General features: G+C 46.1%; 1 pseudogene; it reads left to right on the top strand.

The window, feature by feature from the left end:
• Positions 1-11,783, top strand: part of LOC136121957 (P2Y purinoceptor 4-like) — a 28,844-nt pseudogene extending 17,061 nt beyond the window's left edge.
• The last annotated feature ends 2,286 nt before the right edge of the window (positions 11,784-14,069 follow it).

Here is a 14,069-nt window from a genome sequence, read left to right as displayed (position 1 = left end):
AGTTCAGTGCACTGGTAGGTTTGCAACCAGATTCAGGTGGTTCTGTGGAATATCCTCCAAGCATGTGTGTTATCAGTCGTGGCTCCTAATTGATCAAATGGAGCAGAAAGAGCCCTGCACAGAGAACCGGGAGATCTGGACCTCAGATACAGTGCAGCCACTAACCAGCTGTGTCTCCCTGGGCAAACTGCTCACTTAATCTCTTGGGGTTTAACGGCTGCCTCATCTATCAAGTGATTACCCCTGCCTTGCACCCAGGGGCCCTCTAGCTCTAAAGTTCTCAGCGTTTTGTTATTTTCAGCAAACTTGTTCTGTTCTGAAATTTAGTGGAAGTGGAAGTCGTCCAAGTTGGCCCCAGTCCCATTAGCATTCTCTACTATGCTGCTAAATTAAATTCTCCTTGGCTTGGTTTTCATTTCATAGAATCATTTCACTGAAGTCCACAGCACTAATGTGACTGGCTTGAGCAGAGCACTGGAGTGTGCTCCCTGCCTCTGGCATTCCAGACGGAGTCTCTTCTCTGTGACCATCCAAGGCTGACACTGTCCGCACGTGTCCTCTCTGTTTTGGGGTCTCCATGACACTTCCGCTCTCATTGTTGCTCTCATACAGAAGACACGAGTTATGGCTCCACAATACCTGACCAGGAGAGTTTCACAGGCCTTCTGACCTTCTAAAAGGCAAAGATATTTGCTGACTGGCTTCCATGCTTGACAGAGTCTTTTCTGGAATGTTGAACATGCCCTGCTCTTTACTTCATACCATGGGCCAATCCCATCGCAAACTGGACATTGGCCAGGAAGCAAAACATGCACCAAAGGTCAGTGACTATTAAAATGAATCCCTCTTACTTAGCTCAGTCAGGAACAGGACAGGAGAGGTTAATTTTTCCACAGAGTAACATACCGTATATATCAGCACTAACAATGAGGTTTTATTTCCCTGAGTCAGCTTTAAAAATAATGTTGACTTTTATGGTCGATACATTATAGATCACCATATTTATGTCAGAACATATTGGCATAAAAATAAATCAATGAAGATATTAATACATGAGGCTTGTGTTTAAATGAAACCCCTTGCAACTCCACACCTTCCCCTCGTATTTCACCATAGTGCTTTCTGAAACTTCACCTCTGACGTGTTTTACTGAACATGACATCGAGGCCTGTTTTCACTCTCTACAACTCCTGTTTTTAATATGTCTTGCATATAATGAGGTTCAAAAACTATCCAGTTGGTTTTTTTACCATAAACATACATAACTGCACTCCTTCATTAATAGGACTGTCAATTCAAATGTATGGTTTATGCGTGAACAAAATATCTCACAGTCAAAGCTCTGATTGGTATACTATTAATAAATGAAACTCTGCGTCGGAGACCATCTTCAAATATTATGTTTGCTATCTACAATTGCTTTAAGGGTCATGAGAAGTTTCTAATATAAATATGTGTTTTAGAAAGCAAGTTCATAGTATAGACATCATTAAAGAAAAAGCGGGTTTAGTGAAAAAGAAAATCCATTCTCTTAGGTGTACCTTCTCTTTCTAATGCTCTGCTACGCTCACAGAACACACCGAGTGCCAGCTGCTCACAGCCCTCCTCTGAGGGGAACTGTCTTTCTCAAAACCTCCACAGAAAGAGCAACCCTTAGTGCTCATCCGTCAAGTGTGGCCCTGCTCCTAACTCTGTGATCCCATCACAGCAGACCCTGGCCATAATGAAGGGGCCACCCAGGCAGCCCATGTGTGTGCAGACCCACAGCATGCCAGAGGCCTGGCTGCGGCAGTCCTATCCAAACAGGAATGATGGTGAATACCTGGGTCAATCAGAGCCTCTTGGGAAATTTTCTATGGCTCTGTGGGCAGAGTTAGCCATCTGTAGCAGTGCTGGAAGTCGAAGGAAGCCCAGAGGGAAAGCCGAGTCAGGAGAAGCAAGGAGGAAGCACAAACTGAATGGAGAAGCAATGAAATCGAGAAAAAAAAGAAAAGGGTGAGTGCATTGGTTAGAGCAGCAGAAAAAGGGTTCACTAGGGGTAGTCCTCAGCCCCTCCCCCATATGCAATTCACACCAAGTCACACTCATTTCCCTCCTAAATGTCCACTGAATACACCCATTTCTCTCTGTTCCCACCCTCACCACTCAGGTCAAAGCTACCATGATGTCCCTTCTAGACTACAGCAAATGCTCCCTCACCTGTTTCCAATGCTCTGTGCTCTCCACACAGCATTTAATCTAATCATCTTTCTCTGTGTTTCTTAGATGCGCACACACACACACACACACACACACACACACACACACATTAAACCCTTTAGTAGGAAAAATCAAATAGATCTAAATGGGAAAGGCTTTCATATGCTAATCCAGAAGAATATCCTTATGACCTCAGGGTAGAGAAAGTCTTAAACCAGATACGAAAAGCACAAACAAAAGGAATACTGATCATTTCAACTATGTTAAAATTAAAAACTTCATTCCTTAAAAAAAAAAACTATATATATATATATGCAGTTAAGTCAGGGAAAGCCAGAGTAGGAAAACAAATAGTTGTAACATGAGTAACAGAAAATATTTTTATTGAAAATATGTAAAGATCTCCTAAAACTCAATAACAAAAAGACAGACAACTCAATAGAAAAAATGAGCAAGAAGAAACTAGAAGAATCACTTCATACAAAAGGATCCCAGTCCAGATACAGCAGGAGCCCCTCATCTCCCACGTAGAAGCAGCACAGAAGTGTGTGGGGAGGAAGGGGGAACACCTCACAGGGCAAAAAAAACCTGGGGTTTGGTGAGAAAACCTGATGCCTGAGGGTAAGAGTGGATGAAGGCAGAGTCCCTCCTTCGCCGGTCACTCCCCTTGCCCCTCACCCTGCTCCCTGGGATTGCACTCCCAAACACGATGGTAGCACACCCTACTCCCTCTCACCCACTGTGCTGAATGTCTGAAGCCATCGTGGATTCCTCCCCCAGACCCTAGCAACACCCTAGCAACACCCTAGCAACAGGAAAGACTCTGACAGTGGACCGCACATCCATCAGCGTGTTACTGCTGTAAAGGGCATTTTAGGGAAGCTGTGGGTGGAACCTGATGCCTAAGGGGAAGAGTGGATGAAAACAGGGTCCTAAGATACAATCCCTTTACTCTGCAGATGCCTTGGGCAACTTTACCATTAGTCCTCAAGCCCCAGACTCTACCACTGATCTCCTCTCTTGCCCCAAACCAAACCAGCTTTCTACATTTCTGCACAGGGCACACAGGCAAAGACTCAGTCGTGACGCGTTTAAATATCTTTGATGCCAAATGAAAGGAAAAGGAAAAAGTTTCATACAGATCTCCTTTCAGGGTCGTGAGCCTAGAGGCAATGGTGGACTTCCAGAGCCACGGGATGTTGCAGCCAAGATCATTTTTACTGCACCATTAATGTTAAAAATTCTGATTTCAAAGTCAGTGGAGGGGTGGTATTACACATTTGTATAGATGAAGTAAAACGATAATTTTTTCAGTAGTGATTATTTTGCCAGACAGAGTAACATCAGTTTCAGGGCAGCCACCTTCTCTGTTGTGACAATACAATGTCAGAGTGATGTTTCCCTATCCCTCCCTGTGTTTACACTAATTTGAAGCTGCCAATTATGTCAGATCCTTGTCAACAGAAAACAAAAATGTACAAGCTGCTAAATTAATTATTGAAATTAAGTACTCACTGTCTCTCGACAGTCTTTTAATTATTTAAAGGATCCAATTTGCTTTCCCTTGTGAAAAATAAAAGCCCTCGGGCTCTTAGGTTTGGGGACAATTCAGACATGGAAGAGGGATGTAGGCACACAGCAGGCATAAGCCCACACTGGAAAAATATAATACAAAATCATTAAAAGGCTAACAAGTGCCCTTTATCTTAAGACTCAAGGTACAGTTTAAAACGGGGTTGCTGGACTTCCCTGGTGGCACAGTGGTTAAGAATCCACCTGCCAGTACAGGGGACACGGGTTTGAGCCCTCATCCGGGAAAATCCCACATGCCGCAGAGCAACTAAGCCCGTGAGCCACAAATACTGAGCCTGCGAGCCACAACTATTGAGCCCACGCACCGCAACTACCAAAGCCCGCGCATCTAGAGCCCGTGCTCCGCAACAAGAGAAGCCACCGCAATGAGAAGCCTGCCCACCGCAACGAAGAGTAGCCCCTGCTCACCGCAACTAGAGAAAGCCCACATGCAGCAATGAAGACCCAACGCCGCCATAAATCAATTAATTAAAAAAAAAACGACTGGGTTGCTATGTAGAACTCGTTCTTGACAGTTTTTTAAAACTCTGTTTTGTCCTCTTTCTCTTTACCATTATCTCTAGACCATGCTTTTTGAGCTAGGGTTCAGTTATCTATAACAAAGGCACTACATCTAGTGACTTCTGGGATGACCTGCTCTTTTATTTCCCTGTTTTCTTTCTTTCTTATGTGATTGGGGGGGTGAGAAGGGGGAAGGTAGCTAAAAAAAAAAAAAAAATTCCCTGGAAATCTGGAAATTTGCTGAGTCTCTGCTTTGTGAAAGAAGCCCAGGCTTTCCCCAAATCATTGCAGATAAGACTTCCACTGAACCTCAGTTTGCTCAGCTGTTTAATGGGGGAAATAATGCCAGCCATGCCTATCTCACAAGATCTTTTTAAAAATCAATCCCAGAAAGGCTGCTTTCAGCTGATTGCAACACCATTTCATTGTGTGAACCTAACATAGTAACTTTGGACAGGAGGTGGTTTGGTTGGTGTGATTTTCTGTATGTCCTCAATGAATTATATCTTATCCACAGCTGCTATGGCTGGACCTGAGCCCAATCCCAATTTCTGCTTCCTTGTGGAGGAAAAAATTGTAACCTGTCTGTCAGTCTTTATCGCCACCCAGTGGTCTATTGGCCAAATAACACCAAACTATCTAGTGGATTTGAAACACTTAGGAAAAGTAATTCAAAGTAAACCACCGACTTCTGTAATCCACCACCTAATTAAATGTACCTTGGGGCCCCATTTTTTAAAGCTTATTGAAAAATAGAATAATTACGTTGTGAATATGAGTATGAATAATAAATTTCTAATTCATCTCTGGAAATTAAGAAATGCATATATTACAGTGGCTTTTTGAGAAACCTCCATACTGCTTTCCACACCACTGTGGAAAGGGCATATAGGGGTGGGGAAGTGGGAGGTACAAGCTTTTGGGTGTAAGAGAGGCTCAGGAATGTATTATACAACACGGAGAATATAGCCAATATTTTGTAATAACTGTTAATGGAGTGTAACCTTTAAAATTTGTATTAAAGGGCTTCCCTGGTGGCACAGTGGTTGAGAGTACGCCTGCCGAAGCAGGGGACACGGGTTCGTGCCCCGGTCCGGGAAGTTCCCACATGCCGCGGAGCGGCTGGGCCCGTGAGCCATGGCCACAGAGCCTGCGCGTCCGGAGCCTGTGCTCCGCAACGGGAGAGGCCACAACAGTGAGAAGCCCGCGTACCGCAAAAAAAACAAATAAATAAAAATAAAGTTAAAATTTGTATTAAAAATTAAAGGTAAAAGTATTAAAGAAATGCATATATTTATAAACAGTTTTAAGGAATAACTTGTAAAAACAAATTTACTGTCTGAAGGCATTTATGAGACTCCATTAAATAGCTCCATTTCTCTAAGAAAGGTCTCTAGATACAAGTAAAATATGAAAATCAATTTATAGATTTAAACACATTTATAATACAATAGTGGCATTTTAAAAATGAAAATAAGCAATGCCCACTCTTTTGACCCAAAATCTTTTTTAAATGGGATCCTATTTTCTCAACCACTCCTCCACAACTGAAAGGCAGTTAACATTTTGTTGCTACTCAAATTTATTCATAACTTTTCCCTTTTCTGAACTCTTGAAATACGTATCTTACAAATACTTGTTAAAGGAGAGAGAACACCTCTTTCTTCTTCATCTTAGCTGAGTCATTCCTCTGGGTAGTAATAACTATTTCAAACCATGAAAATGATAAAGACTTCCCTGTCCCCTTGGGAAGATGTACACCATGGTACTCAGAGGTCATTGCTGCTTTGGAGATGACTAGCTGGGACCCCTGTTTAGCAGGCAGCCAGGCTCTTGGAGACCCACAGTGGGAAGAACTCTAGGCTGAAGATTGGAAGTCATGGTACCCATTTAACCCACATTCAGGATTCTCACTTCATTATTTTCTCAAGGCCCAAATCCCCACTGAGTCCAACAGTGAAACAAATTCCAACTCTAAACCATGTCAGTCTTTTTGAAAGCTTGTGAATAAATGGTGACAAAGAGGGGAAACTACAGGGGCTTCCCTGGTGGCGCAGTGGTTGAGAATCTGCCTGCTAATGCAGGGGACACAGGTTCGGGCCCTGGTCTGGGAGGGATCCCACATGCCGCGGAGCAACTAGGCCCGTGAGCCACAACTACGGGCCCGTGAGCCTGCGCGTCTGGAGCCTGTGCTCCGCAACAAGAGAGGCCGCGATAGTGAGAGGCCCGCGCACCGCAATGAAAAGTGGCCCCCGCTTGCCACAACTAGAGAAAGCCCTCACACAGAAACGAAGACCCAACACAGCAAAAATAAATAAATTTTAACTCCTACCCCCAACATCTTGTTAAAAAAAAAAAAAAAGAGGGGAAACTACATGTTACAACATACACTCACTTTCTAGAAGTGAGGACATCTCTCTCCTGAGAATTCCATTCATCACAGCAACTGTCCCCCAACTTCTCTTCTATTGTAAAACTCCAGCCTGCTTCTCTTCCACTGAGTCGTTTCCTTTGTTCTGTGAATAGCTAATAGCCCCTCAATGCTGCATCCCAATGAATGGAAGAAGCTAGGAGTTCTAGGGAGACAGGAGAAAAGTCAGGGGATTGCAGAGGGTAGAAAAGAGGCTTCAAGGAGGAGGCGGTCAACATCATCACAGCTTTTGGCAAGTGAATTAACCCCTTTATGGCCTGAGTTTTTCTCCCTCTTCCTTTCTCCATAATAGCCTCAATAATGCACTGTTCCAAACATTGTGTAGTTCTCTTACACAATGTCTCGACTAAGGATGGTCAATCTCTCACCAAAAGCTGTCCCTCCAGACTGGGTAGGCCTGGAAATGCATGGAAGATATCTTAGTCTTCTCAAACTGCTGGAACAAAATGCCACAGGCTGGGTGGTTTAAAACAACAGAAATGTATTTCTCACAGTTATGGAAACTGGGAAGTCCAAAATCTCAAGAACTGCAGGGTTTGGTTCCTGATGAGAGCTCTCGTCCTGGCTTACAGTCCACCTTCTTGCTACGTCTTCATGAGAGAGAGAAAGCTCTCTGCTGTCCTTTATTAAGACACTAATCCTACTGGATTAGGGCCCCACTCTTTTTTTTTTAACATCATTATTGGAGTATAATTGCTTTACAATGGTGTGTTAGTTTCTGCTATATAACAAAGTGAATCAGCTATATACATATATCCCCATATCCCCTCCCTCTTGCGTCTCCCTCCCACCCTCTCTATCCCACCCCTCTAGGTGGTCACAAAGCACCGAGCTGATCTCCCTGTGCTATGCGGCTGCTTCCCACTAGCTATATCTATTTTACATTTGGTAGTGTATATATGTCCATGCCACTCTTCTCACTTCGTCCCAGCTTACCCTTCCCCCTCCCATGTCCTCAAGTCCATTCTCTACGTCTGAGTCTTTATTCCTGTCCTACTCCTAGGTTCTTCAGAACCACTTTTTTTTATTCCATATATATGTGTTAGCATATGGTATTTGTTTTCCTCTTTCTGACTTACTTCGCTCTGTATGACAGACTAGATCCATCCACCTCACTACAAATAACTCAATTTCATTTCTTTTTCTGGCTGAATAATATTCCATTGTATATATGTGCCACATCTTCTTTATCCATGCATCTGTCGATGGACATTTAGGTTGCTTCCATGTCCTGGCTATTGTAAATAGAGCTGCAATGAACATTGTGGTGTGTGACTCTTTTTGAATTATGGTTTTCTCCAGGTATATGTAGGCCCCCATTCTTATGACCTTATTTGACTTTAATTACTCCCTTACTCCAAATGTAGTCACACTACAGGTTAGGGGTTCAATACATGAATTCGTAGGTGACACAATTCAGACCACAGCAGGTCATAGCCAGGAAGAAAAGTGACCTTGTCAGTTATGAGGTAGTAAAGTCACACTCGTCCTCCCATCCTTCCACATAAACCAAAGAGCTCGGGCTTCCAGGGCACCATGGTCTCTGGCAGAAGAGGAATGAGGGGAGGGAAGAGAACCAAAGCATGTTGGGTCACTCCCTTGTGAGGGTGCCTTTCTTCCAGCTAATGCTCACAGCAACCTCACCAGACACACTGTCCCATCTTACAACTGGGGAGACTGTCGCTGAGAGAGATAAGGTGACTTGCTTCTTCAGACTGTACTCATGGTCCCCAGCAGAGCTGGGATTTGAGTGCTTTCCACCACAGGTGTGAGGGGGCAGAAGCCCACAGCCCCCATCAGGGGCAAACCCACCAGACTGGAGGGCCTAGCAAGCCCCACCAGGGTGTCTTCTCTGACCCGCAATTTCGTCACAGTAAAATGGAGCCAATGCTGCATCCACACGGTTGTTCTGAGGACTAAACAAAATCACGGTGTGACGTGGCAGGCCCGAGTCTGCATTGAACCAGGCTGGTTCCCCTCCGCAACCTCCGTCTGAGAGCCCACACCGAGCTGGGAAGGCAGCTTCGCTGGAAATAACTAAGCATTTGCCAGCCCGCCACATGGAAGGTGATGGGACAAAATGAATGAAAACGAGATTCTTTTTACCCACCCAGCGAAAAAGCTTTGCCCTCCCAGTCAGGCAGATCTTCAAGTCAGGTGACGAGGTGGCGAGCCCCTTGGCAGGCTGCAGCACAGATGGCCACTGTCCCCACCACCTCAGAGCATTGGCCCCAGCCTTCAAGCTTCAGGCTTCAGCTCGGGCACTGGCCTCACCACCTGTCCGGTCTCAGGGACACCCTCAACACCTCTTCTGGCTCACGCCCCACATGCAATCTGTCCTGTTGCTCCTGTCTCAGCAGCGCCTCTGGGGTCAAGTCCTCTCTCCTCGTCAACCCTGTATGGCCTCACTTGGGGTCCCGAGCATCTCTCACCTGCATGCACTGCTCCAGCCCCCTTACAGTTTGACTGTTCCAGCCTTGGTTCCGTGCTGCTGCCAGGTGTCTTCCTGCCACACAGCCTCATCCCGTCACTGTCCTGCTTAAGCACATCCATCATCTTCCTTATGCATCCTCAGTTTTCACCCTCCACACGGGTAATCCTGCCATCCCAGGACCCTTCGGCTCTGTCTCCTTGCATGTGCTGTGCCCCCAACCCTGCCCCAAATGCCCCTCACCCTTCTTTCCCAGCAAGCTCCCCTTTGTTCCCCCAAGCAGCTCCCATGGCACTAGTCTAAGAAGCCTTCACTCGACTCCCTCAGCACCCTGCTGGTTTTCCCAGCATTTGGTTGACCATCTCCCATACTGCAGGGCAATCATCTGCTTGTCTTCTCCACCGGACTGTGAGAGCCTGGAGAGCGAGGACCGTGCTTTATTTATCTTTCCTCCCTAGTGCCTGACCAATCGATGCTCCGTAAGTGTTTGTTGACTGATAGAACGCGTGAGGTCTCTGTTCCTTCTGTTGTGAGTAAACATCTATATGGTACAGTTTACAGCCAACACTCAATTTACCCCAAAATTACCCAACTTAAACTTTTCTCTCTTGCCCCATATTAACTCATCTTTCTGAAGGTTAACCCCTAGAAATCAACTTCATTCCACCCCTGTAGGCTCCATGCCGACTGGCCCACTGATTTCCCAACGCACCAGAAACTGCAGGCTCCACGCACAGCTGCCTCAGCTCTGTGGGTCCGCCTGTTGGATCTGTTTTGTCAGCAGGGACGGGGTAGGAAAGAAGATGCACCTGGCTTCATGGCTCAGCTCTGTTTTCTTGGATGTCCGGGATGCTGAGATGGTTAATAAGCACATCAGCCTCAGGATTCAGATACGCAGTTAATAAATCCTGAAAGAGATACAAATCAAAATCCTCCCGCAGAGCCTGCAGGCAAAACCTGTGCTTTCCCTAATCCTCCCTAGCCCCCAAGGGTCACTTTCTACTCCACCGTGGCACATGGGGTTAGGGCCAGACTGTAGGCAATACTAACCCCCTAGGTACGTACCAGCATCTCGGGCTGCAGAAGGTCCTCTTGGAGGTTTCCTAACTCTATGCAGAGTAGCCTAGCCAGAGAACAAGGCACAGCGTTGGAGACGGTGTGTCCTGTTCAAATGACAGCAGCATCTTCCTGCCACCATTTATACCTGAGCTTCCTACCAACCCAGCCTGGAGCCAAGAGCATGCAAGTCAGGGTAAGGGCACCCCTGTGGACCTGGTAAGTCTAGAAGCCCTGCTTTTGAAGACTGCTTTGCCCTTGGGGTTAACTTTTTTTTTACTGGAGCTGGTCTCTCTCAAACAAGGACTCTGCCCAGACTTTGGGAATTGGATGCCACATCAAGGCAGACACTAACGCCCGGCTGAGGTCCTGATGCTCTGCCACCCACTTTGTTTCTCCCCAGGGGAAGGAGAAGCAGGAATAGCTGTGCTCCCAGAAGGGGGCCTCCCAGGAGATGGAGAAGCTGGACACCAACATCTCAAAGGCAGAAAGATTCTGCTATTTCTCGGAGGACTACAAGCAAATCTACCTCCCCTGGCCTACAGTATCATCTTCGTGCTAGGCCTCCCCCTGAATGGCACTGTTCTGTGACTCTCCTGGCACCAAACCAAGCGCTGGAGCTGTGCCACCATCGATCTGGTGAACCTGATGGTAGCCGACCTACTTTATGTGCTGACACTGCCCTTCTTCATCATCACCTGCTCCCTGGGTGGCAGATGGCCCTTCGGGGAGCTGCTCTGCAAGCTGGTGCGCTTCCTGTTCTACACCAACCTCTACAGCAGCTTCCTGCTGCTGACCTGCATCTCGGTGCACCGCTTCCTGGGTGTGTGCCACCTGCTGCGTTTGCTGCCCTACCGGACCCGCCGGCATGTCCTGCTGGGCACCGCCGCCACATGAGCCCTGGTGGCTCTCTAGCTGCTGCCCACGCTGGTCTTCTCCCAAACGGACTACATCAACGTCCAGATGATCTGCCACGACATGACCAGCCCAGAGCATTTTGATCAGTTTTCCACCTATGGCGTGGTCCTGATGTTGTCCTGTTTGTCTTTCCCTCCTTGGTCATTTTGGTGTGCTATTCGCTGATGGTCAGGAGCCTGACCAAGCCAAGGGAGAGCCTCACGAGGGTGGGCAGCGAGGCCCGGGCCAAGTCCCTCCAGACCACCCTGCTGGTGTGCGGCCTCTTCACCCCCTGTTTTGTGCCCTTCCACATCACACGCTCCCTCTACGTCACGCTCCGCTTCCTACCTTCACAGAACTGCCAGCTCTTGAAGGTGGTCAGCCTGGCCTACAAGATACAGAGGCCTCTGGTGAGGCTGAGCAGCTGCCTCAACCCAATCCTGTACTTGCTGTCAGGTGGGAACAACAGAGTCAGGCTCTGCCGGGAACTGAGGCATAACAAGGTGGGTGAGCACCCAGCTGGAGCCAAGGGGGAGAGACCCAGGGGTGGGCACATCTGGGTACTGTCAAGATGAAGTTCGGGGGAAAAGCTCCAAGATGTTGACAATGACTTGTTTGAACACAGTCATGTGCTATGGGAGAGGGGCTCAGGACCTCCTAGTGGTGTCCTGCTAGAAAGGATTTTATATTGATGAGAGATTTTTAAATAAGAATGTTTGAAAGAGTCACCAACACAAAGGAAAACTTTCTTAATTTAATGAGAGCTGACATTTATCTCTTGTCGTTCAGATCTCAGCTCAAACAGCACCTCGTCCAAATCCACTCCTGCCACCCTAGCCAATGTTGGCCTCTCTCCCCCTAGCCCAGTCACCCTCTATTTCCCTATTTATTGTCTTTGTAACACTTATTAGTACCTAGACTTGTTCATTTGTGTGTGTTTTTATGGTCTCTTCCCCCTAAAATGTAGCCTCCAATAGGACAGGGACCTCTTCTGTCTGAGTGCTGTACCCCTAACACCAGCCTCCAGAGCAGGGCCCAGCACATGGTGAGTGCGCAACAGGTAGGGGCTGAATGAGTGGGTGGATGGATGCATGGATGGAGCCCTTGATATGTAAGAGCACTTTATGAGAAGTAACTCATTTAATCCTCACAACAGCCCTTGGAGACAGAAGCTACTGTTAGCCCCATTTACAGATCAGGAAACTGAAGCACAAAGCTTTAAGTAGCTTGTCCAAGGTCACCCAGCTGGAGAATGCTCAGATCATAGTGCTGGATGGAAGCTTTGAACCCAGGCACTGGCTCTGAAGCACACACCCCTAAGACTGAAGCAGATGGCCCAATCCAAACACTGATCAAGAGCTGGCTGACACTATGGAGAACAGTATGGAGGTTCCTTAAAAAACTAAAAATAGAACTACCATACAACCCAGCAATCCCACTACTGGGCATATACCCTGAGAAAACCATAATTCAAAAAGAGTCATATACCGCAATGTTCACTGCAACTTTATTTACAATAGCCAGGACATGGAAACAACCTAAGTGTCCATCAACAGAAGGATGGATAAAGAAGATGTGGCACATATATACAATGGAATATTACTCAACCATAAAAAGAAATGATATTGAGTTATTTGTAGTGAGGTGGATGGAACTAGAGTCTGTCATACAGAGTGAAGTAAATCAGAAAGAGGAAAACAAATACCATATGCTAACACATATATACAGAATCTAAACAAAACCAAAAAAATGGTTCTGAAGAACCTAGGGGCAGGACAGGAATAAAGACGCAGATGTAGAGAATGGACTTGAGGACACAGGGAGGGGGAAGGGTAAGCTGGGACGAAGTGAGAGAGTGGCATGGACATATATACACTACCAAATGTAAAACAGATATAGCTAGTGGGAAGCAGCCGCATAGCGCAGGGAGATCAGCTCGGTGCTTTGTGACCACCTAGAGGGGTGGGACAGGGAGGGTGGGAGGGAGACACAAGAGGGAGGGGATATGGGGATATATGTATACGTATAGCTGATTCACTCTGTTGTACAGCAGAAACACAGCATTGTAAAGCAATTATACTCCAATAAAGATGTTAAAAAATAAAATTTAGGGCTTCCCTGGTGGCGCAGAGGTTGAGACTCTGCCTGCCGATGCAGGGGACACGGGTTCGTGCCCCGGTCCGGGAAGATCCCACATGCCGCGGAGCGTGAGCCATGGCCGCTGAGGCTGCGTGTCCAGAGCCTGTGCTCCGCAACAGGAGAGGCCACAACAGTGAGAGGCCCATGTACCACAAAAAATAAAATAAAATAAAATAAAATTTTAAAAAAAGAGCTGGCTGAGTTTTCCTTGACAGCACCAGCTCGCTTGTTTACATAACTGCTGTTACCAGCAGACCACTGGGTATGCAGTAAGTGCTCTTTTCCTACACTTCTTAACCAGTGTTCTGGTTAAGGTCAGAAAAAGCTCTGCAGGGTAAAGTGGCTGTGTGAATAATGATCCACCTTAATCTTATTTGAACATAATGTCTCAGTTCATGACAGAAAAGTTTTACCACTGTCTTAAGTCATAATGTAATGTTCATCCTCTTAAAAAAAAAATCCAAGGTAATCCAAAAAAAACCCCTTAGAAAAACACCTCTCATATTTAAACAATAATGATCTCCAAGGAGTTCTCAGATCTAAACATACGTTATTTAATAATTCATTATAATCTCCCTGTGAAGTGGTAGATAAGCCTTTTTCGTAAAATCCAAAGTGAAACCCCTCATTACCACCCCACTCTATTTACAGGAACTGTCTGAGTAAACCACGTACATATCTAAATTATAAAATTTTATTCTAAAAGTGCAGTTTATTGCTTTCAAGGGCACACAATAATTAGAGTAGACTAAATGTTGCCTAGCAGAATTCCTTAGGATAATTAGTTTAATGAATAGGCAAGGATGTTTTCTAATTAGCAGG

Source organism: Phocoena phocoena, chromosome 4 (genome assembly GCF_963924675.1).
Source record: "Phocoena phocoena chromosome 4, mPhoPho1.1, whole genome shotgun sequence".
NCBI lineage: Eukaryota > Metazoa > Chordata > Mammalia > Artiodactyla > Phocoenidae > Phocoena > Phocoena phocoena.
The sequence above is the reverse complement of the archived record's forward strand: the minus strand, read 5'-3'. Positions and strand labels throughout refer to the sequence as shown.